This window comes from Bos grunniens, chromosome 17 (assembly GCF_055505025.1).
Source record: "Bos grunniens cultivar Pamir isolate PY7600 chromosome 17, Bosgru_T2T1.0, whole genome shotgun sequence".
NCBI classification, from domain to species: Eukaryota; Metazoa; Chordata; class Mammalia; order Artiodactyla; family Bovidae; genus Bos; species Bos grunniens.
Window position 1 is genome coordinate 52,758,852 of NC_141181.1, and position 24,467 is coordinate 52,783,318.

The 24,467-nt window shown below is 50.7% G+C and overlaps 1 protein-coding gene across 11 annotated transcripts in view; it reads left to right on the forward strand.

The window, feature by feature from the left end:
* Positions 1-24,467, forward strand: part of PITPNM2 (phosphatidylinositol transfer protein membrane associated 2) — a 159,813-nt gene that overhangs the window by 704 nt on the left and 134,642 nt on the right. For 6 of the 11 annotated variants that reach the window (XR_015144442.1, XM_086347380.1, XM_086347381.1 and 3 more), the window contains exon 1: positions 132-270. The exons of 1 other annotated variant lie outside the window; for it this stretch is intronic. The gene's annotated coding sequence lies outside the window, so the exon portion shown is untranslated. Of the gene's footprint in view, positions 1-116; positions 271-786; positions 921-6,449; positions 6,693-24,467 lie in introns of those variants that run through there. 4 more of the 11 variants (XM_086347375.1, XM_086347390.1, XM_086347379.1 and 1 more) reach the window with 3 other exon arrangements.

A 24,467-nucleotide genomic window follows, 5' to 3' on the forward strand; every position in this document is an offset into this window, starting at 1 on the left:
TCCATCCCCGCCCGCGGCCCGCGCTCCGAGCGCCCAGACCCGAGGCGGCCCGCACGTGCGCCCGCTCGCCGCCCGCCAGCCGACGATCTGGGAGCATGCCCGCGGGAGTCCGGCCGCTCGCCCGGGGCCAGCTGGCGGCGGCGGCGGCGCGTGGAGCCGCGGGGCGCAGCCGGCCGGGCTGGGGCCACCGGGCCGGAGTCTCCCGGGCCGCGTGAGGCGGCGGCGGCCCAGCGCGGCCGAAGAGGACGGAGCAGCGCCGTGCAGAGCGGGGTGAGTGTCTCAGCGGCCCGGCCGGAAGGCGGCGCGGCTGGGCCCCCTCCTCAGGCCCGCAGCAAACCCCAGTGGGGGCGGGCTCGGGGCGAGGACCCCCCCCCCCAGCACCGGCCGGGCGGGCGGCGGCTCCCGAAGGCCCCGGCCCGCCCTCCTGGCCGGTGCGGGGAAAAGGAGACCCGGGCCCCCCGCCCCGCGCTGGGAGGAGGGTGTGGCGCGCCGGGACCCGGGGCTGAGGAAATCCGCCCCCAGCCCGGCACCCGACCCCCCTACCCCAAGCACTGGCCCTCCGGATTCGGGGGGTGGGGGGCCCAATGCTAATTCCGAATTTCCGTCGGTTCTGGCTGGGGCGCGGAGGGCTCCCCTCCCCCAGTGACAAGTGTCGCGGCGGCCCAGGGGCAGGTGTGTGTGCGGTGCTGGGCCTTCCCCGGCCGGCCCGCGCTCCTGACTGAGGGGTCGGGAGGAAGTGGTGGCCACAGCCCTCCGTCCAGCCCTCTGCGCTTCTCTCCTCCTCCAGCCCTGGCCTGCCTGGGGGTGTACCCGGGGCCTAAGCGTGGGGTGTGGCCCTCAGAGAGAGGGGGCCAGGACTTGGAAGAAGTGCTCCCGGTTGTCCCCCTCGCTGGAGGAAAAATCTGGCCAATCTCCATCCCGTGAGTCGCCCTTTCCTGTTGTAAAACCTGCGGTGCCAGCTCTGTGTCTGAGCAGCCATCTGCCTTCCTACCCTCTCAGCCTTTCTTATGGGGTAGGGGGCGGGGGGCGTGCAGGGCCGCTGGGTGACTTGGGGAGGGGAAAACTCTTGAGTCCCCCCTCCCCCATAACGTGCAGCTAATTCTCCCTGAGGGAAACCTCAGATGGACGTTCTGAGTAAATAGAGTGTGTTTGCTAGGCAAATGTCATTTCAAGGCAAATCTTCTAGCTCTATCCCCTTTCAACCCATTTGCTGCCCCCTACATAAATTCTGGATTCCTCATCCTACATTCCTGTCCCTACCTCTGAAATATGGGGTAGGGCAGAAAGTCTCAGGCCTGCCCACCCCCTCCCCTCTAGAATCAGAGTTCTTCAGAGGAGATCTCCTTTGAGCATCTTTCTCGGTCCACTGCTAGCTCTCTCCCCAGTCCCCACCAGGGAGCCATTGGGGTGGCAGGCTAGACCCCTCCCTCCTTTCTGAAGGGAATGCTCCCCTTCATTTGAGTCTTCCCCATGGCCAAGCCCCCAGTGTGACTCATCTCTGCTCTGAACTCCCATTGCACCTTATCTGGGTCTCTCGTGTGACTCTTATCACCACCTGCCTTGTTTTATAGTTACTTTTGTGTCTGGCTTATCTCCCCTGCTGGATTGTCAGCTCCTGGAGGATGGAGGTGGGGTTTGATTCATCCCTAGGCCTGCCCTGGGTCAGCATCCTGGGCACTGTCAGAATCTGTCTGGATGAAGTAGAAGTCCCCACCCCAGCTTAGCTCTGGGACCCTTGCTTATCTGACTCCTGGACTGTCCCTGTTAAATTCTTCGCTGGCGATTGGAAGAGACTCCCAGCCCTCTTCCTTTGCAGAGAGAAACACCATGAGTTAGGAAGGGCTGTTTTTCTTGTAGGGAGTGACTTGCCAAATGACTAGGACAGTACACGCTCTGCTATGAGGATGTCCAGGCACAGACTGTGAGCTCTCTGGGCCCTGGGTGTGGAATGGACTTCTCTCTTTGGCCTTCCGCACTCGTCGGACATGGGAGGCAGTAGAGAACCAGACTGGGATTCAAGGTTCCAGGCCTGGCCCTCCCATAACGTCTGTAACTAAGTTACCAGGTTTCTGTTGATTTTGGTTGGTCCTTCCTTATGGAATCTGAAAGAAAATTCCTCTGCTTCTATGAGGCCCTACAGGATTTGGGCCCTACATCCTCTGCCTTTTTGACTGTTCATTACGGAGATCCAGACTTGTCTTCACTGGCCTTCCCAGGTGGAGTCCACCACCTCCACCTTTGTGCCCCATGCTAATTCAACTTACCACGAAGAATGGCAGTTGAATGTTATCCTGTGCCTCCCTGCTAGACTCAGCTCCTAGAGGAGCAGGGGTTGGCCCTAAATCTCGTTTCTCTGCCTGTCCTGTGCCTGGCACATGGGAGGCTCTAGGGAAAAGGTCTGTGGGATAAAGGTGAGAAGCTGAGAGCCCTTTTTCCAGTTGACTATACATTCTCTCTCGCAGGGACCCAACTTTGCCTTCCTCCCTATCTAGAGACCTGTTTTAAAACCAGGCAGACGGGGACTTCCCTGGCGCTCCAGTGCCCAAGACTCTGTTTCCACAGTAGGAGGCTCGGGTTCAATCCCTGGTCGGGGATGTTCTGCAAGCCGTGAGGTTCCGCCAAAGAAAAAAAATACATAAATGAAATGAAAGCAGGCAGATGTTCTCACCATCCCATCCCGTTCAGGCTTTCCATCTTGGTCTCTGTGAAGAGCCAGTCATGGAGAACGGTGCCATTCATCTGTAGAGATTAGAAGCGGAAACTTCTGGTGTTTCGAGATCTCTGCTTGGCTGCTTTAGGAAAAGACAATGGAGTAGAGGGTGGGGGAGTGTATGCTCCGTTGTGGAAGGCCAGTGATCTCATGCCTGTGTCCTTAGCCATGGGCTGGAAAGGTGAGCCATCTTGAGTGAGCATTCACATGCTTCCAGGCCCCTTCCCACCCCTTCTCAGCCTTGTGGACAGACCTCCCGAAACCTGCCCACCAGGACCCCCTGCCACCGGACACCGATGTAGCTAAGTGGTCTTTTATTTGTTTTTAATAATGAAGGTTTAAAAAATTATGTATTTATTTATTTTTGGCTGTCCTGGGTCTTCGTTGCTGTGTGGACTTCTTTCTACTTGTGGTGAGTGGGGGCTGCTCTCTAGTTGCCGTTTGTGGACTTCTCATTGCGGTGGCTTCTCTTGTTGCTGAGCACAGGCTCTAGAGCATTCGCACTTCAGTAATTGCTGCACGTAGGCTCAGTAGTTTTGGCGCACGGGCTCAGTTGCTCCAGGGCATGTGGGATCCTCCTGGACCAGGGATCGAACCCATGTCCCCTGCACTGGCAGCAGATTCTTAACCACTGGACCACCAGTGAAGCCCCGCTAAGTGGTCTTCAAATGACTTCTCTCTGTATCCTTCCATCAGTGTTTATTAGGCTTTCACTAGGTACCCAGGATGTTATCAAGTAGTGCCATGGCAGCCATGGCAAATCCTTGTCCGCTCTGCTCTAAAGCCTGGGGTAATGAACAAGGGGCATTGCTCCCTCTCTGCTCAAGTCTTCTTAGAGCGTGTAAGAAAAATTGATTTTAGAATTTAGATGCTTTGCCTCCCCTGTGTGCAGGGAAAGTAGTTTGCTTCCTCTGATCATGGGAAGGAAGATGGGGGGAAAACATGTTTGGTATGTGTACTGCATGTACAGCGTGCACAAGGCTGCCCCATGCACCCTGCCAGTGAGGTGGTGTTCGCCCTCCCACCCTCCTTTCTCCCAGAGAAAGAAGCTGAGACACAGAGAGGTCAACCCACTTGCCCAAAGGCTCTGCGGGTTTCTACCCAGTTCTGCTGGACTCTGCTCATTCCACCTGCACTGTATTTCTGATTCAGGTCACCTCCTCTTCCCTGGCTTCCAGGACGCTGGACGGACAACGCAACATATTCATATACAGACTATATTCACTCACCCTCATAGTCAGCATACTAATTTCTACTTTACTGTCTATGTGTGTATATATACATATGTGTAAATCTACCTTTATCAGTCATCACAAAGGGTTTCTGGAAAACTGGACATATAAAGAGTTGAATATAATAAGTAACATTGAATGTAAAACTTCGACTCACGGTGTGGTTAGGGTGATTCGCCCCACATGTAACACAGGGCATGCTGTGGCTTAAACAGCAGGCAGGGTTCAGAGGAGGAGACGCCCTTTCTGGGTAAGACGGTCAGAGTTGACTTCCTGGAAGAGGTGGGATTTGAAGGAGGCCTTGAAGAATGGGTGGAGTTTTGATAGTCACAGCACCTGGAAAGGTGTGTAGAATTTAGAGTTTCAAATCTGTAGTTATCACCAGGGCCCTTCCAGAAAAGTTTCCTGTGGAAAAGGAGAGAAAATGGCAAGATTGGTGGTGCCTTTTCAGGTCTTCTCCAGCCTTGCAGGAGACTCTGGGAACACTGGAGCCTTGAGGACTGCGCCCCGTTAAGGATGAATGATGCCAGAGAAGAGAAGCGACTTGCCCAAGCCCTGCCCCAAAACCTGGAACCCAGGTCCCTAATTCCCAGCTCGGTGCGGGCTCTTGTTACTGGAGGGGGTTGACGACGGGCAGCAGCCCTGTACATCGGTCCTTTGTTCCTGTAAAGTAGGTACAGGGGTACTGCCTTCCTCACTTCCAGGCTGGTGAACACCAAGAGAAAGTCCTGCAAAATCGTCATGACCAAAGGCAGAAAGAGCCCTGTTGGAGAGGAGGGCTGGCATTCGCTTCAGTTACCCATATTAACAACTGCCCTTACCAGAGGAGGGAAACCAGATTAACCAACAGGCAGGATTCCGGCAGCAGACAAATCAAACCCAAGCAAGCGGCTTGGGGAAGAACATCAAGAAAGCAGTTTCGAGACTTCCCTGGTGGTCCAGGGCTTAAGACTCCAAGCTCCCAATGCAGGGGTCCAGGGTTTGATCCCTGGTCAGGAAACTAGATCCTGCATGCCACAGCTGCACATGCCGCATGCACAGCCACATAAGTTTTTTTTTTTTTAAGTCCTCATTATAAAAAAAAAATGATTTTTTTTTTTTTAAGAGAGAAAGCAGTTTCACACCCTCTTTTTGCTGAAATCCGGCATCTTTCTCAAAGCTTTTCCTCCGAGAGCCCTCACCCCATAGTCCCATTTCCCTTTTATGGGATGGTGTGGGGAGTTGGTGGTACAGGGGAAAGAGAGTTATTAAAAGAAGCCCGAGGACTTGGGGATCCCAAGGCTGATTCCCATCCCATGGTAATGCTGACCGGATGGGTGTGGACATGTCAACCTTCAGCTGCATGGGGCGGTGGCCCAGCAGGGCAGAAGGTCTTGAAGTGTAATATAATACATCCCAGGTCACGTGTGCACACAGTCCAGGTCCAGTTCTGGCAGTTCTGCTCTTTGGGGGAATTCAGAGTTAGGTTCCTGCCAGCCTCTGGCCACAACGTTTGTCCCCTGACCAATAGAAAACTCTTTTTGTGTGTGTTTCTTACTTAATATAGGTTACTGATTCATTGGGCTTCCGTGGTGGCTAAGTGGAAAAGAATCTGCCTGCCAGCCAGTACAGGAGATGCAGGTTCGATCCCTGGGTCGGGAAGATCCCCTGGAGGAGGAAATGACAACGCACCCAGTATTCTTGCCTGGGAAATCCAGGACAGAGGAGCCTGGTGGGCTACAGTTCATGGGGTCGCAAAAGAAACATGACTTGGTGACTAACCAGCAATAACAGTTGATTCATCAAATTAAACTCAGCCAACAGCACCGTTACTCGATGCCTGAGTGAAGATCCTCTAGCACACATGTTTTCTCCATAAGGCACATCACGGTTTTCCCCAGCTCTGAGCACCAGACAGCGCTTCAGCCTCACGCTCGGGGCCATGTTAAATCGCTAACAAAAAGCACAGAAGTGTGAAAAGCATGGCACTAAACAGACCACGGAGAGGATACTTGTTGACAGTTTGAACTGAAAGGCAGGGGGCCGCCTTGTTTGACCTCTGCAGGGCTCAGTCAGGCAGGGTGACTCAGTTTTTCCCTGCTCTGTGCACGTCTGCAAAAGACCAAGTAAGCACCGCGCTCCTCAGTTCCTGAGTTACAGGTAAAACTGTAGCCAGATAGGAGGGGCCGTAAATACTACGGAATCTGTGAATAATGGGTACCGACTGTTTTGCAAAGTAGTTCCACAACACGGCATTCCTGAGTGATAAGGAGGGACTATTGCCACATTTAACAGAAAGGAAACAGGCTCAGAGAGGTGAAGGACCTGATGCAGCTTGTGTGAGTAGCTGGGGCCCGGCCAACACTTGCACCCACGCCTACTTGCACCTACCCCTGGCTGATCCCAAGTGTCGTTGTTTCCCCTCAGCTCCTATCGCATTTGTTGTGAGAGCCTTTCCTCTCCGTGGCCACAGTCCTCCCACTCCCAGGCACAGACCTCATCTGCTGTCTTTGTCATTGTGTCTGCAGCATCCAGAACAGGGCTCCTCACGTGTGCTCAGCTGAGTTCAGTTCTTTGCCGCCCCAAGGACTGTAGCCCTCCAGGCTCCTGTGTCTATGGAATTCTCCAGGCAAGAATGCTGGAGTGGGCTGCCATTGCCTCCTCCAGTGGATCTTCCTGACCCGGGATCGAAGCCGAGTTTCCTGCTTTGGCAGGTGGATTCTATACCATTAGTGCCACCTGGACTCCTCGGCGACGCTCAGTGATTCTTGGTGAGTAAAGGCTGGGACCGAAGCTTCTTGTGTTTGCTCCGTCCTGGGTGCCAGAAGAAGAAGAAATATCTGGACGTAGGTTTCCCCCCTCGCCCTCCTGTACCCCTTCCAGAAGGGTGCCCATTTCCCTTTTCCACAGCCTGCAAACAGGAGGTCCCATGTTCCAGCACACCAGAAGATGTGGGCAACCTCACATCTAACAGAACTGGTCTTTGCTGGGAGGAGCTGAGGGCAGCCTGTCACCCAAAGGAATAATGCTCCTAGGGAGGCACTTCGGGCCAGCATGGGGCTTCCTGGGGCCCCATGCCTCCAATCCTGGCTTTCTTACTCCTGGGCACCTTTACAAAAATGTTCTGTCGCTTGTGCCCCTTGAAGAGTTGGTACACAGGTCATAGGAGTTATTGCTATTTCTTCTCTCCAAGGTTCTTTATTTCCCTTTTCGGAGATGGTTCCCCTTGAAGGATGGAATTTTCTCTTTTAGCAGCTGGGGACGACCGCCCAGGTCTCCGTAGGGCCTGGCCGACTCATCTGCTGTGCTGTGAGGCAGGGCAAGAACTATCTCCTGCTGCAGCCCTGCCGGACCGAGTCAGGCCCTGCGGCCTCCTGGCCTCACCTGGCTGTGGTCCACGGAGGAGTTAGGCCCCAGGGAGAGCCCACCAGGCGCCAGCGCCCTGCGAGAAGCGGGTGAAAGATGGGCTGTCCATCTGCTGTCTCTTTACAGCCCCTTGAAAACCCGCCTTGAAGGGCAAGGGGCAGACGTTGGCGTGGCCATTCCCAGTTCCAACAGGGACCAGCATCCATCTGCACAGGGCTGCCCGCAGGTCTGGAGGCCGGTCAAGGCCTCTTTATTGCCCACGGGTCCATTTCTTCCCTCCATCCTGCCTGAGGGCCCAATAACTGCTTTTCTGGGCACTTCATGAGAATTGACTTTCCACTTGCAGGGTTTCTTTTTTTTCCCCATAAGAGGGAGGAAAACCAAACATTTTCTGCAATTAGAATTTTTCCCTCTCGGGTAATCACAATGGGAAAAAAAAAAAAAAAAAGACATTTAAGTCCATTGAAAACCACACAGAGGCGGCGCTCTCGGAGCCAGGGGACCGCTCAGTCGGTATGGATGGCCAGCCAGGGAGGGCGTTCGGCAGGCGGGCTCTGGCGTAAGGAAGCCGCTATTTCACATTTATTTGGGGTTGGCTTCCTGCAGCATATTTCAATTAGTTCGTCAGTGTTGTGCATCTGACAGGCTATGCGTTCATTGTGGTTGAGCCATCTGGGAGGTGGGAGGCCTGCAGCCTTCCCCGTGGCAGTCAGTAACTACCAGTTTGAAGGAAATTTGTTTGATGTGTTTAAGAACCCAACACTAAAACACCATTAATAACAAAAGCTTCCAGAGTTCTGAAAGCACTCCCCCTTGTTGAGCCGTAAGATGGACATGCATAACTTAAGACCTCATTTTTTCCCCCCACGCCTGTGACATTTCCCAACGCAGCCAAGCAAAGTTATAAAGTGGCCGATTTAATTGATCCAGAGCACAATTTGCATTAACCCAGTATGGAAAAGAGCTCATTAATTTTTATACTTGGGGGCCATGCAGCCTGAGCTTTTGCCACCAGGAGTAGCCAGGGGAGGCAGGGAACATATCACTCCATCAGTATTCAGCTGAGTTCCCGAGCCACTGGTTTTATTTCGGGTCTTAGCCTCGATGACTCACTGAGTGTCGTGAGCTCATGGTGATGAGAGCTGACCAGCGAAGCCTGCCCTTCACTCCTTAGGTACCAAGGTTTAGAGCGCCAATCACACCCATTGCTGTCTCTTTTTACCTAGTTATTTTTCCTGGCTGACTGTCCCTTTTCCTGAGGAATGTGCTGTCTGACTTTGCAGCAGCGGGGGGAAAAGAGGAATTCAGCATTTTAAGAGAATAGGAGAGGGGAAGGAGTGTTGGGGAAAAAAAAAAAATCCACGGGTTTGATCTTTCAGGAGGAATGACTTTCCATTTGCCGGAAACCTTACCACCTCAGACTGGATGGGGAGCAGGCTTGAGACTCAAGACGCAGTTGTGAACTGGAGGGAGGCGGGCTTGTGAAATCTGGGATGTTGATTCACTTGAGTTTGTCTTGGTGGCCTGAGAGCTACAGGAGGGTGTCTGGAGGGTTTAGGCTGATAAAGGCACCCATCACATAACCAGACAGGTTGATGCTTCATAGTGGACTTTTCTGGATCCTGAGATTCCTGCCCAAGGAGAAGGCAACTCTTCCCTCTCCAGACTATGGGGATCCCCCGGTCAAGCCTAGCTGCTCTGCAGGCTCAGGGTCCTGGGCTTATTTGACTTTGAGTCCCCCGTGCCCAGTACAGTGGCTGGGAGGTAACTCAGGGCCAACTGATGACCATTTGGGGAGAGGCAGTGGCTAGAGATCCAGAGGGAAAACATCCTTTCTCATTCCTCCATGTTTTGGGTCGTACCCTCCATGGCCCAGAGAGCTTCTGCCTGTTGCTTTTCACTTGACTCCCAGAAGTGCTGCTGTGCCCATTTTACAGGTGGGGAAACTGAGGCTGGAAGCAGCCTTAATTTGGCATCCAGTGCTTGCAGCTGTCACGTTTCACACACACTACAGCTCAGGGAGGGCATGATTTGGGCCAACCATAGAGCAAGTTCGGAGAAGGCAATGGCACCCCACTCTAGTACTCTTGCCTGGAAAATCCCATGGACGGAGGAGCCCGGTAGGCTGCAGTCCATGGGGTCGCTCAAAGTCGGACAGGACTGAGCGACTTCACTTTCACTTTTCACCTTCATGCATTGGAGAAGGAACTGGCAACCCACTCCAGTATTCTTGCCTGGAGAATCCCAGGGACAGGGGAGCCTGGTGGGCTGCCGTCTATGGGGTCGCAAAGAGTCGGACACGACTGAAGCGACTTAGCTGCAACAGCAGTAGAGCAAGTTAACGGCTGGCCAGGATTCTTGTCCTACTGGGGTCCTTGATTCTTCAAGTTCATGCCGCTGCATTCCTTCCATGACCCACGCCATGTTGTTATGTTGTTGCTTATAAATCCATCCGGGGAGTTGCCTGATGGTCCAGTGGTCAGGACTTACGGCTTTCCCTGCTGAGGCCTGGGGTTCAATCCCTGGTTGGGGAGCTAAGATCCTGGAAAACCTGCCGTGTGGCCAAATACAGCAACAAAAATTCCATGAGTATGTCCTGATGCAGTTCAGTCTGAACAGTGCCCAGAAGTTTTCGGTTTGGGTTTGTGTGAATTTTTTGTTTCATTTTTTACCCAGAGAAGAAAACAGAATTTCTTTTTTCTTGTTCTGTAGCTTTTGCTCTTCAAAGAGGCCCAAAGGCACCATGGATGTAGAGCAGGATTTATCATAGATTCCTGAGACAGGGCAGCATGCTCTGGGATCACGGCGTGGGCATGACTTGGGGGCCCCCTGGGCTTCCCGTTGTCGAGTCTTGTAGCCACACACCCAGGAGGCTGTGGTCAGAGGCCCTGCGTGTTGTATGTCTTTGAGGTCCTGGGAAGTGGTGCCTTTCCCTTCCCTGAAGCGAGAGCAGCTTTCAGACTGGCTGGATGCCTGTGGGGGGGGGACGGGCAGGGCAGGTGTGCTTTTAAAGGGCACAGTTCAGAGTGAACGGGCCTCGTCCGCCAGGGTGGGTGGGCCCTGCTCACCACACGCTCTGACCCATCCAGTGGCGGTGGGTCAGTTTGTTCTGGGTTTTACCCCTCTTTCTGCCCCACTTGTGTCCTTTCTATCCCTCATTAGAGAAGATGTGGCAGCAGGGAGGGGAGCAGGCAGAGGCCAGCGCTTTGTGTCTCCCAGCAGCACCGCGATCGCCTGCCTTACTACCTCTGCATTCCTCTAGGCTGGGAGAGCGGGAGGCCCAGTGGCTGCTGGGCGGAGAAGAGATGCAGGTGGGTCCCCGTGGGATTCTGTAGCTCAGGCTGGGGTCCGATGGGCAAGAGTTAGAGGGTTTGTTTTTCCCTGGGGCCCTCCACACTGTGCAGGCCACTCTAGGACTGTCATCCTCTCCAGGTGGCCCCTAGGGTCCAGGCGTCCAGCCAGCGCCGCTCCCCGGGCAGGGCCGAGGGATGCCTTTTTGGCTTCCTGGAGCACCTTGCCTGGTTCTGAACTTGAAAGAGGATTTTATTGTTAATTCATTTTTATTTGGGGCCGTGCTGGGTCTTTGTTGCTGTGTGCCAGCTTCTCATTGCAGTGGCTTCTCGTTGTGGAGCACAGTCTCTAGGTGCTCGGGCTCAGTGGTTGCAGAGCCTGGGCTCAGTTCCTGTGAGGCCCATAGGATCTTCCCGGACCAGGGATGGAACCTGCATCCCCTTCGTTGGCAGGAGGATTCTTAACCCCTGGACCAGCAGAGAAGTCCAAGAAGAGGGTTTAACGAAGCCTCTGATGGGAGGAAACTTGGGGAAGGCAGTCTGGCCCACCTGCTCTCCCAGGAGGCTGCCTTCCAGGTTTCTCCTGCTCTCCCTAGAATCCAGCCTGCTCGGAAGGACATGCACTCAGGAGGATTCCAAGCCTCTGACTGTGCTCAGGCTGGACGCAGAGGGAAAATGGAGGTTGCAGGGTGTGCAGCGCATGGAAGGGCCAGGAAGGGCCACTGGACACATGCCTGGCAGAGAATGAGGGTGCTGGGTGAGGGTGTGGATGCAGGAGGGGGAAGGCAGGTGGGTGCAGGAGAGAATGGGGGATTTTCTTTCCCGGCCTTCTTTGAAAATTCGTAGTGGAATTCATGTAACAGAGAACTGACCACTTCTAAACGTGCAGTTCAGTGGCACATGCTATGTTCACAGTGCTGTGCGACCACCACCTCTGTCTCATCCTAGAGCATCCTCACCACCCCGAAAGGAGACCCCACACCCATCAGCAGTCATCCTCCCCTCTCTCTCCTCCCCTGGCTTGTGGCCACCACTCTTCTATTTTCTGCTCTATAGATTTATCTGTTCCGATTATTTCAAATATTAGGTTGGACCAAAAAAAAAAAAAAATCCATTTGGTTTTTTTCCATACGATCTTACAGAAAAACCCCAGCAAACTTTTTGGCCACCCAATGAATGGAATCTTACACTGTGTGACCTTTGGTTTTTTGCTTCCGTTATGTAACATAATGTTTTCAAGGTTTACCCATGTTGTAGCAGATATCAGTACTTCATTTTTGTGTGTGAGTGGTAAAATACACATAATGTCAAATTTACCGCTGTGACCATTTTTCAGCAAACAGTCGCGTGGCATTAAGTACATTCACCCTATTGTGCAACCATCACCCCCATCCCTGTCCAGAACTTCTTCCTCTTCCCATACTGAAACTCTGTCCCCGTTAAACGACAACGTCCTCTTCCCTCCAGCCTTTGGCACCCACCGTTCTGCTTTCTGTTTCTGCAGGTTTTCTCTGGGTGCCTCGAATAAGTGGAATCATACAGTATTTGTCCTTTCGAGGTCTGGTTTGTTTCACTGAGCATAATATCCTTCAGATTCACCTGCGCTGTAGCTTGTGTCAGAATTTCCTTCTTCTCTTGGCCGAGTAATATGCCACTGTATATAGACAGACCACCTCCTGTTTTCCTGTTGATGGACACTTGGGCTGTTTCTAGGCCAGCAAGATGTTGACTTTGGCTTGCCCCTGAACGAGGAACAGTGAGAGACAGCTGGACCAGGAGGGCCTGGGGGTCTGGGAGGTCTGAGTTGTGCCATTTCGAAGATGAGTGGCCTTTGATGATCCTGCCTTTCTGGGCCTTGGTTTCTGTATACATCCAGCGATGCTCCCTCCCAGGGGAGGATGCAGCGAGAGTCTGAATGAGAGGGTAGTTTTGTGGATTGTCAGCTGCCCTGCATATGTAAGCTGCCATCTTCCTGGTCAGGGACAAGGGACAGCCCTGGTCTTCACCAGTCATAGGTTATGAAGGTTGGTGGTGCCTGGCCCTCCCCCTCGCTGGGGCTCACCTATGACTTCCACTTGCTGGAAGGTTCCCTCCCTTGCAGAGATTCCAGAACGAACTCCACAAGGAGGTGCATCTTGCCTCTCTATGGCCTTCTGAGTGCTCGCTGACTCCCAGCTGATCGCAGTCGGGGAGCCAGGAACACATGGTTCCCCGAAGCACCGTCCCTGGGGCCCCTTCCTTGGAGCTCCAGGAAATCGAACCCAGGAGGATGGCATTGGCAGCCTCCTGGGGTGGCTGAGTCAGAGCAGAATCAGGCTGGAAGTCACTAAGTCGCACTTGCCTTCATTAGGCTAATTAACTTTCGATGTGAATTAGCTCTGTGAGCTGACTTAGGAAATCCATTATAGGGCTGGGCTGGTTCCGTGTGCAGTGGTGCCTAGGAAGCTGCGCCATGCCTTTCCACATCCACCAATTAAGGCTGCTTAATTATTAACTCAGGGCTGTGTGACTAATGAGGAGTTGCATTCATTGTGCGAATTTTAAGGCCGTTTAAAATGAGCTGTAATATAGTTAATAATCATACTGGGAATCGTTCGTTGTAATCCATGTTATAGATTATTTAGAAGATAAGCCGAGGCTGAGGGTTGATTTGGGGAAGGTCATGTACATGGAGAGTTGGCGGGGCGGGGTTTCAGTGTGTGCAAATTGCTGGGTAAGATGGGGAGTTTCCAGCTGATGCACAGCTGGCCCCTTGAGCTGCTCTCAGTTGGAATGTCCATTTGCTAGCGTGTTCTCAGGCTGACCCACCAAGGACAGGACCCCCAGACAGCTGAATAACTGAGCTCTTGAAGCACCTAGTCTATGCCTGGTCCTCAATGGCACCCTGCAGTTAGTCCCATTGTGCAGATGAGAAAACTGAGGCCCAAAGCAGAAAGCTGGCTACCCCAAGGGCACCATTCAAGTCCAGGCAGTCTGGCTCTGAAAAAAATCCATCTGTGTGTGTGTGCTCAGTCGCATCCAACTCTTCTTGACCCCATAGACTGTAGCCTGCCAGGCTCTTCTGTCCACGGGACTTCCCAGGCAAGAATACTAGAGTGGGTTGCCATTTCCTTCTCCGGAGGATCTTCCCGACCCAGGGATTGAACCCGAGTCTCTTGCATTGACAGGTGGATTCTTCACCATTGAGCCACCAGGGAAAGTGAAAGTGAAAGTTGCTCAGTAGTGTCTGTCTCTTTGCCACCCCATAGACTCTACAGTCTGTGGAATTCTCCAGGCCAGAATACTGGAGTGGGTAGCCTTTCCTTTCTCCAGGGGATCTTCCCAACCCAGGGATCAAACCCAGGTCTCCCACATTGCAGGCGGATTCTTTACCAGCTGAGCCACCAGGGAATCCCAAGAATACTTGAGTAGCTTATCCCTTCTCCAGCGGATTTTGAATTTTGCTGACTTGGGAATCAAACCAGGGTCTCCTGCACTGTAGGCAGATTTTTTTTTTTACCAACTGAGCTATCGGGGAAGCTCTGTGAGCCACCAGGGAAGCCCTTGGCTAAATGACTGTTTTAGACCACTTACCATACACTGCACCCATTTTTGCAGTGAAGTAGGTTTTTGAGAGCCTGCCTGGGGAGCTAAGCATTTTGAAAATCTTTTTTTTTTTTTTTTTAAGTGGGAAAACTTGCAAACCCTTGGTACTTCTGGAAAAGGAACACTTACTAGTTTCAAGGCTTAAGAGGTGCCTCCCAAGGGCTGCCATGAATGGGTTGCTTGTGGCACATGTGGGGACGTTTGTGCATGGAAGCTGGGGCGCCTTTTGCTTGCTGTCATGACCCACATGGAGCCCTTTTGTCTGGGAGCCTGTGGGTGACAACCTTCGGGAACTCTTTCGTGAGAGCACAGGTGGTCTTTTGTTCCTGGTGTCCCAGGTGTGCTGTCTGTCCCCCGTCCTCAGGGCAGAGGGCCCCTCTTCGCTGTTTAGGTGTTGGCCATGGAGCATCACCAAGCCCTCGTGCAGCTGGAGCTAAGCAGACGGGGGTTTCAGAAAGTGGAAGCTTTATTTTTAGCCCCACAGCCTCTGTGATTCTGTCACTATGGAGATGCCGGCTGGGGGCCCACGAGGCTATGTGCTTTTCCTGCTGGTGAGAGGAAAAAGGGTCCTGTTTCTTTCCTGGAATGTAGCGTTGGCTTCTCGGTGGAGACCTCAGTCACTGGGTATGTGTGTGAGAGAGAGACAGACAGACCCAGACAGACAGATGCTGCTGCTGCTTTGGAAGAACAAGCCCTGGGCCTGGGCCCTGAGTGGAGCTCAGTGTCCATGGCTGTCCTATGGTCTGGCTGAGCTGCACTCATGGCCAGAGGCCCCACTTGGACTGGGCTGTGTGTGACCCCACTTCCTTGGGCCATCATTTCCTCCTCTGAAAATTTGTGTTGCTCATTCCTGCTGTCTGTGCGCTTCTCTCGGTCTGGTGACATAAGAAATTCAGACAAACTTTGAATCCATGATGTGACTCAAGAGCTGTGTGTGTGTGTGTGTGTGTGTGTGTACACTGGGGTGTGTGTCTGTGTCCGGTAATTATTCCGATGCAAGGTCGCCCTCAGTCGGTCATCTAGCATTCTTCCTATTCCCTCTTTGTCTTTCTACTTTTCCCCATATTTTGGCTTCTCCATTCAAAGGCAGAGAAAGAGGACTTCCTGGTGGTCCAATGGTGAAGGGTCCGCCCGCCAATGCAGGGGATGCAGTTTCAGTCCCTGGTCCAGGGAGCTCCCACATGCCGAGGGGCAACGAAGCCCGTGTGCCACCGCTGCTGAGCCTGTGCTTTAGGGCCCCATTGCGGCGACTACTGAAGCCCTCAAGCTCCGAAACAAGACAAGCCACTGGAATGAGAAGCCCAAGCACTGCAACTAGAGTATCCCCCGCTCACCACAACTAGAGAAAGCCTGCGTGCAGCACCGAAGACCCAGAGCAGCCAAAACTTAATTAATTAATTAAAACAAAAAACTTTTTTGAATAGGCAGAAAAAGAGGAGGTTGAAGGGGAACGTATTCTAGTCCTGTCCAGACAGGATCATAAGCGATCTATCAAGGGAGGTTAACCCTGCCCCCCTCTTTCTACCACCTCTGTGTCCCCCTGTAGAGTTGCTGAAAATACTCTTCCTTCGGTTGCTCTCATAGATTCACAGCCCCACCTCCTGTGGGAAGTGACACTTGGGGCGTTAGCTCGGTTCCCACAGAGGACGTGACTAAGGCTCCCAGTGGTTAAAGTCTGTGTCCAGCATCGCACAGCCACAAGCACCAGTGCTGGAACTAGAACCGAATGCTCTCGACTCTCCAGCCTGCACCCATGCAGCCCTGCAGAGAGCAGGCTGAAGTGCACAGGTGCCAGCAGGCCATGTCCGGGGCCCTGGGCACGCTTGTGTCTTCCCTTCTTCTGACATCTCAGGCTTGACTAGTATCCCAAAGTGGAAAAGAACAAGTGTTGACGAGGATGTGGAAAAATGGGAATCCCTGTCCCCTGGCTGGTGGGATGTAGAATGGTGCAGCCACTGTGGAAAGCAGTTTAGTGGTTCTTTAAGTGATTAAACACAGAGTTACTGGGAATTCCCTAGTGATCCGGTGTTTGGACTCCACACTTTCACTGCCAAGAGCCTGGATCCCATCCCTAGTCGGGGAACTAAGATCCCACAAGTGGCATGGCCAAGGAGAAAAGAGGAAAGCAGCAACACCAGGTTCAGTTCATTCAGTCACTCAGTCGTGTCTGACTCTTCGCAGCCCCATGGACAGCAGCATGCCAGGCTTCACTGTCCTTCACCAGCCCCCAGAGCTTGCTCAAACTCATGTCCATTGAGTCAGTGATGCCATCCAACCATCTCATCCTCTGTTGTCCCCTTCTCCCCCCGCCTTCAATCTTTCCCAGCATCAAGGTCTTTTCCAGTGAGTCAGTTCTTCTCATCAGTTGGCCAAAGTATTGGAGTTTCAGCTTCAGCATCAGTCCTTCCAATGAAAATTCAGGACTGATTTCATTTAGGCTGGACTGATTGGATCTCCTTGCAGTCTAAGGAACTCTCAAGAGTCTTGTCCAACACCACAGTTCAAAAGCATCACTTCTTCGGTGCTCAACTTTCTTTATACTCCAACTCTCACGTCCATACATGACCCCTGGAAAAACCATAGCCTTGACTAGACAGAACTTTGTTGGCAAAGTAATGTCTCTATTTTTAATATGCTCTTTAGGTTGGTCATAGCTTTCCTTCCAAGGAGCAAGTGTCTTTTAATTTCATGGCTGCGGTCACCATCTGCAGTGATTTTGGAGCCCCCCAAAATAGTCTCACTGTTTCCATTGTTTCCCCATCTATTTGCCGTGTGATGGGACCGGATGTCATGATCTTAGTTTTCTGAATATTGAGTTTTAAGCCAACTTTTTCACTCTCCTCTTTGACTTTCATCAAGACTCTTTAGTTCTTCACTTTCTGCCATAGGGTGGTATCATCTGTATATCTGAGGTTATTGATATTTCTCTTGGCAGTCTTGATTCCAGCTTGTGCTTCATCCAGCCCAGCATTTTGCATGATGTACTCTGCATATAAGTTAAATAAGCAAGGTGACAATATACAGCCTTGACGTACTCCTTTCCCAATTTGAAACCAATCTGTTGGTCCATGTCCAGTTCTAACTGTTGCTTCTTGACCTGCATTCAGATTTCTCAGGAGGCAGGTAAGGTGATCTGGTATTCCCATCTCTTTGAGAATTTTCCACAGTTTGTTGTGATCCACATGGTCAAAGGCTTTGGTGTAGTCAATAAAGCAGAAGTAGACGTTTTTCTGGAGCTCTCTTGCTTTCTTGATGATCCAGCGGATGTTGGTGATTTGATCTCTGGTTCATCTGTCTGGTTACCAACTGATGAATGGGCTAATAGAATGTGGTCTACCCATACAAAACAATGTTACTAGAATTCTACTCCTGGGTTATTCTACTCCAAAGCATTGAAAGCAGGGAATCAAACAGGTACTTATACACCTGTTTTCTTAGCAGTATTATTCACAATAGCCAGAGCTGAAAACCACCCAGTGCATCAGCTGATAAACGGATAAAAGAAATGGCATGGTATAGCCATATGATGGAATATTACGTGGCCAAAAAAGGAATGAAGTACCGACACAAGCTACCACATGAATGATCCTTGAAAACATGATGCTAAGAGAAAGAAGCCAGACACAAAAGGGCAATATTGTGTGATTCCACTTGTATGAGGTGCTGAGAATAGCAAATTCAGAGGCAGAAAGGAGAACAGTGCATACTGGGGGTTGGGGGTGGGAATTAGAGGGGACAGAGCTTCTGTTTGAGGTGATGAAAATATTCTGGAAATAGCCATGGTGATTGCACAATGCTGGGAATATCCTCAATGCCACTGAATTGTGCACTTAAAAATGATTCAAATGGAGGACTTCCCTGGCAGTCCAGCGGTTAAGATTCTATACTTCCACTGCACGGGTTACATCCCTAGTCAGAGAACTAAGATCCCACATGTCCCATGGCCAAAAAGCATTAAGATGGTACCCAAACAGAAGTCTCAGGCTTGTGCTAGAACCTCAAGTGGGCCTTGTGATGGCTTACATCTTGCTTTTGCTTGTGGAGTGCCTGGCCTGGTCCAGGCACTGGGAGATGTCCACACCTGTGGCCTGGCCAAGGCCCTGCAGCTCAGCAGTGAGCTGAGCTGTGAGCTGCATCCCAGGCTCTCGCACTCCTGGGGGAGGCGTCCCTGTCCATTAGTGGCCAGGCCTAGTTGCCACGTGTGAACGATATCTGTCTCTACGAAACGCTTGTGCACCTGACGTTGGGTATGGCCTTTTATGGCTCTTGCTTGCTCTCAGGGAGTGGAAAGATAAATACCATCAAAGACCAGATGCCAACTGCCTGGGGTCCACACAGCTGCAAATGAGTGGGAGACAGGACTGCCAGGGGCAGGTGCTACAGCCCTGGGGGAGCTGGGAAGTGGGTGTGCAAAAGAACGTGTTCCCCCCACCCCCATGCAGACAGTCCAGATTTGGAGTATGGTTCTGGCACGGACTGCTGTCTCAGATTTGTTGTGTCCTCACCTGCCTTTTGGCTGAAACTGACTTTTAAAGTGGGCTTTAAAGAGTCTGCCTGGCAGTCAGGAGATGTGGGTTCAATCCCTGGGTCAAGAAGATCCCCTGGAGAAGGAAATTGGAACCTACTCCAGTATTCTTGCCTGGAGAATGCCAAAGACAGAGGAGCCTGGCGGGTTACAGTCTATGGGGTCGCAGAGTTGGACACAACTGAACACCTGAGCACGTGCATATGACATTTAGAGGACAATGTGTGCAAAGTGTGTTGAATGGTACCTGGGGCCTCACAGCTTAAGGAGCACTTGGTTTTCTGTGTCTGGCCTGGGGAGGCTGGGATGCTCACTCACAGGCTATGTATGGCATGGTGGCTGGGGGGACCAGCCTGCTGATGGCGATAATGTGGTTTGAAGGATTCCAATCAAACACCCCCTCTCCCTCCCAGCAAGAGGTTCCATGGGGCAAACTGGGGCTCCTGGGGCTGCGTAATCAAGCACCACAAACTGGGTGGCTTAAAACAAGAGGAGTTGTTCTTTCTTGGTTCAGGAGACCACACGTCCAAATTTAGGATTGCTTCCTACTGGAGGCTTAAGGGGAGAGTCTTACACATCCCTCGCTCATGGTGGTGGCTGGCCATCCTCAGCTCTCCTTGGCCTATAGATGTATCCCCCCCACCCCGCCATCTCTGCCTCTGTCTTCATGTGGTTGTTTTCCCTCTGTGTGCATCTATTTCTGTATCTCTTCTCCTCTTTGTATAAGAACACCAATCAGGGACTTCCCTGGTGGTCCAGTAGTTAAGAATCCACCTGCCAATGCAGGGGGCACAGGTTCGACCCCTGGTCCAGGAAGATCGCACCTGCTACAGGGCAACTAAGCCACGTGGTGTGCTATAGGTATTGAGCCTGCACACCCTACAGCAAGAGAAACAACTGCAACGAGAAGCCTGCATATTGCAATGAAAACTGCCCATGCTCACCACAACCAGAGAAAGCCCACAGCAGTGAAGACCCAGGGCAGCCAAAAAAAAAAAAAAGACATCAGTCATACTGGATCCAGGCCCCTGCCCCCAACCCAGCTTGACTTCACCTAATTACATCTGCAAAGATCATATTTCCACATAAGTTCAAGTTTTGAGGTTCCAAGGAGGACATGAACTTGGGGGACACGCTTCAGTATGGGCTCCGTACTTGCAGAAAGAATAGGGGAGTGAATGAGTGATTGCAAAGCCATCCATGTACGTCTGCACAGGTGTGTTGATGCAGGAGACCTGGGGCTGCTGCAGGGGCGGCTCCAGGACCTCCCCTCTTCCCGGTCAGGCTCCTCTGACCACTGGCCTCTGCACCCTGAGAACAGCACACGGGCTGCCACCTGACTCAGCCTGCTTTCAAGGTGACAACAATAATGTTTATTGCAGGGGAAGGGTCATGACACACCGGATGTTCTCTGCTTCCGTTCTGCCCAAGATCTCCAAGTTGTCTTTGTTTCTCTCCCGCTCCCCTCGGAACCAAGATAAACAGTAGGGATGGCTCGATGATCTTGAACAAATCACTTCCCTTTGATCCTCTGCCTCTAGTGTTTGCAAATGAAGGAGGCTAACCTGGATGCCTCTGAAGGTCTTGTGGTCTATGATTATTTCTCTTTTATTGCTGACAAAATTCAGTTCCGTACAGTCGCTCAGTCGTGTCCCACTCTTTGTGACCCCATGAATTGTAGCACACCAGGCCTCCCTGTCCATCACCAACTCCTGGAGTTCACTCAAACTCAGGTCCATCGAGTCAGTGACACCATCCAGCCATCTCATCCTCTGTCGTCCTCTTCTCCTCCTGCCCCCAATCCGTCCCAGCATCAAAGTCTTCCAATGAGTCAACTCTTCGCATGAGGTGGCCAAAGTACTGGAGTTTCAGCTTTAGCATCATTCCTTCCAAAGAACACCCAGAACACTTCAGAATGGACTGGTTGGACCTCCTTGCAGTCCAAGGGACTCTCAAGAGTCTTCTCCAACACCACAGTTCAAAAGCATCAATTCTTTGGCACTCAGCTTTCTTCACAGTCCAATTCTCACATCCATACATGACTACTGGAAAAACCATAGCCTTGACAAAATTAGAGGCCAGGAAATCCTGCTCTTGGGCTCCATGGGGGGCAAGACTCAAATCCAGATGCCCTCATTTCCAGTCTGTCTCTAAATTCCCTCTGTCACCTCCTACAGGAAGCCCTCTGTGATTTGCTTAACTCGTGTGGTTCCTTGGGTTCTCACTGTGACTTTTGTGTGATACATGAATTCACAAATGCTAGCGTGCTGTTCAGCTGTCTGTGTTTTCCAGGTTCTGTACCCCCCACTTTCCTCTGTATGCAAGAGCTATTTTGCTGCCCTAGTCTGGCTCCCGGCACAGGGGTCGGTACATTGGGTCGTGGACCAGACTTAAAGTTATAAGCAGATGATTAAAGATGAGGAAATCTACCAAAAGAAAAAAAAAAAGGAGGAAGAAAAAGAACTTAGATGCTTTCAGTAGATGTCAGAAAAGCATTTGATCAAGTTCAACACCCATTGCTCTTAAAAACATAACAATTAAAGGGTAGGAATAGATTTCCGCATGACAAAGAGCATCTCTAATCAGTAGCAACTTAATCCTTAAGAGTGAAACACTCTACAGCGTTTTCCAAGAGGTGCAGAATGCTACTGGAGAATGTGTCCAAAAGAGATCTGGGGGCCAAGCATTTAAAAATGCTGCTCTAAGTGGAATTCCCTTTATGTTAGTTGCAAGAACCTCTCTCACTAAAAATCATCACTTCAGAGTGAAGCCAGTGCTATGGGCTAGGAAAGATGCGGAACAGAAGACTGAGAAACAAGGTTGCAAAATTAATGTTTCGAGATGGATACAGGTTAGGGCTTCAAAATAGATAGAATATTTACAAGTAATAAGATGGTATGGTGGCCAATTAAAAAAAAAAGATGACGTCTTCCCTAGTGGATTAATGGTTAAGAATTCTCCTGCCATTGCAGGGGACACCAGTTCAATCCCTGGTCCAGGAAGATTCCACATGCTGTGGAGCAACTAAGCCCATGTACCACAGCTCCTGCAGCCCACGCTTTAGAACCCGTGCTCCATAACAAGAGAAGCCACTGCAATGAGAAGCCTGAGCACCGCAACGACGAGTAACCCCCGCTCACTGCAACTGGAGAAAGCCCGTGCACAGCAATGAAGACCCCGCACAACCATAAATAAATGAATAAGATTAAATAAACCAGCTCAAGGACACTGAATGAACCAGTTTGTTGGGGACTGAGGCATCCTTCATGTTTCCCTGGTGATGATCCTGCTCTTTCTCCAAGGCATTTCTTGTCTCTCTCTGAATAAACAGCGAGCCCTCGGTATAACTCAGTCTTTCAGGGATGGGTGAGTCATCCAACCGGCCGGAGCTACCAAGATGCAGATGAAGTTTGGGTGTCATGAACCCGGCTGTCCTGGGGGGCCTTGGAAGAGCTGGATGGGGGCATGCCTGCCAGACGGTCCTCTGACTGAACCCCGGGCTCTCTCAATTCCTTTTAAGGTAGCCTTCCCTCCTTCCTGTTTCTTTTCCTTTCCTCTCCTCAGTGTGGTTTTGCCACTGTTAATCTTTTGCCTTATTTTAGCCACCGTTTTTTGTATGAGCGGCCAAGGGGGCAAGTATAACTTTCCGAGGACTGAGGGCCTCGGGCTTTGTGGAAGTTTGTTCCTTGAAGCCTAGGGGCCTTGCTGGTCAGCCGACTTCTCAATGGTCAGGGTTGCTGCTGGCCTGCAGACTGGATCATGGAGGAGCACTTGGGGCAAGTGCTCCCAAGCTTGGTATGTATGCACTGATCCCTGGAGAGCTCTCAAACCTGAGAACCAGCTCGCTGGAGAGGGATGGTTTCTTAATATACTTTCCAATTCTTTAGGAATATGTGGTTCACAGGATTAAAAGGTAGATATAATGTGGTTTCCAAAAAAATGTATTTTAAAATCATTTGGACTACCTACTTTTTTTTTTTTTTTTTTGGTATTCTACTGTTCCAAAAGAAACAGTAAATGTTGACTTAAAAAAATTAAAATAGTTATTAAAATTAAAAATTTAAAAACTGTTGTTCAGTTAAATGTGTTTTTTAAAAAATATTTATGTATTTGACTTTGCCAAGTCTTATTTGCAGCATGTAGGGTCGGTCTAGTTCCCTGATCGGGGATCAAACCCTGGCACCCTGCGTTGGGAGCTCGGACTCTTAGCCTCTGGACCACCAGAGAAGTCCCCACTTAAACTTTTAACACCAATGTCACTGCCCTGTCAATGGTGTTTATCTTCCTTTGAAATTACCAAGTCTGATTTTTCTACCTCAGTCGCCACAGTCGGTCACTTCCTGCCTCCCCTCAATCTCTTCCTTCCCTGGCAACTCAAGACTCATGGTTTTCTAGTATTTAAAGAATATGACTTAGTTTTCCAATCCTTTTTTTTTTTTTTTAATAAATTCTTTTTTCATTTTTAAAATTTTATATTGGAGTATGTTTTTTTAAGTTTTTTGGATGTGGACCACTTTTTAAAGTCTTTATTGAGTTTGTTACAATATTTCTTGTGTTTTACGTTTTGGTTTTTTGGGCTCGAGACACGTGGGATCTAGGCTGCCCAACCCCATTCCCCTGCAGTGGAAGGCGAAGTCTCACCCCTCGGACAGCCAGGGAGGCCCCTTCACTACTTTTCTTCACTCATTGTTTACTCATTCGTACATGTCTTCAAAAATTACTAAAACACACAAAAAGTTGTACATGATGTTATACCAGACATTGGCAAGGTGTTAAACTAGATCAAGTCATCATGCTGTGCATCTTAAACATAAAAACTAGGAGAAGAAAGAAGATAAATTAGATACATTCCTTGATTTACAGAACTTACAAATTCACAGTTTCCAATAAAGTAGTCCAATAACAAAATAATAAATAAAGACCATACTTGGTATGAAAAATATTGTTTGGATAAGTAATACCGTATATTCAGTACTTGGTACCCAATGTCAAAGGGCTGAGAGGTAAACGTAAGTCTTCTTTGCTTCCTGTCTGTAGTCTCCCGGTGTGTGTATCTTTCAGAAAGATGCTCTGCATATATGAGTGTATATTACTTCAGAAAACCACAAGTGACTGCCTCCTTATGCACCTGCTGTTTTGACTTAATTTTGACAATTCAGACATCTGGAGGTCCTCCTCTATTGGTTCATTTAGGCTGTCCGGGACTTTTTGTTTTCCTTCTATTTTTTGGCCTCACCTTTGCCTCATGCAAGACCTTAGTTCCCCGACGAGGGTTGGAACTGTGCCCTCTGCAGTGGAAGCTCAGGGTCTTAACCACTGGACCACCAGGGAAGTCCCATGCCTGGAGCTTTTTAATGATGGGCTCATTTTTTGGCTACTGGATGCATCATCGTTTCTTAAACCAACTCCCCATCCATGGAGTTTTGCATTGTAACCAAGGAAGAGCAAACTGCCTCAGTGAGTGTCCTGGTTCGTAGGTTTTGATGCAAATAGGCTTTCAAATCTGCAGAATAAATTTTCCCGAAGTAGAATTACTAGGTCAAGGAGTGTTTGCCTTTTATTTTCTGTAGCTACTGCTCAATTGCTCTCCATAAAGGTAGGACCAATTGACACTCCAACTTACGGCGTGGGAGCAAGAGACAGTGGTTTTTAACCTCAAAACCCCAAGCAAGGAAGAGCTTTTAAGTAAAATGAAAATCTGGAGAAAATTGGGTGAGAGCCTTTCTACCGCAAAGGGCAAGTCTAGCAGAGTTCCTGGCCAGCCGGCTCCCATTAGATGT